Source organism: Bison bison, unplaced genomic scaffold (assembly GCF_000754665.1).
Source record: "Bison bison bison isolate TAMUID 2011002044 unplaced genomic scaffold, Bison_UMD1.0 scf7180017864535, whole genome shotgun sequence".
NCBI lineage: Eukaryota > Metazoa > Chordata > Mammalia > Artiodactyla > Bovidae > Bison > Bison bison.
The window spans coordinates 214,825-215,198 of NW_011495084.1; positions in this window are offsets into that span (position 1 = coordinate 214,825).

Below are 374 nucleotides of genomic sequence, written 5' to 3' on the forward strand. Positions count from 1 at the left end.
CCCGCCCCTCAGGGCCAGTGCCTGACGCTGCTGAGCCTTGCAGGGCCTGAGGGTCAAGGGTCAGGACGAGGGAGCGCTTTCCGATGGCTGCTTGTAGCAGTGGGGTCTCCCCTCGCCGGCCACGGGGGTCCCTGTCTGCACCCTCTGGGTGAGGCGACGGGAAGGGGTAGCAGGAACAGGAAGAGGGACCTGGTGGCGGGGCACAGGGTCTCCCTGCCTTGCAACTCGCTGCCCCGCCAGCCTCCTTAGTCCCGGGGAGCAGGAGGGGCAGCGGGAGCAGGAGGCAGGGGGGCTGAGAACCCAGGCTGCCCAGGGCTGGTCACCGCCAGCGGGAGAAGGACTGGACCCCCGTACACCATCCCTAGCTGGCTTCC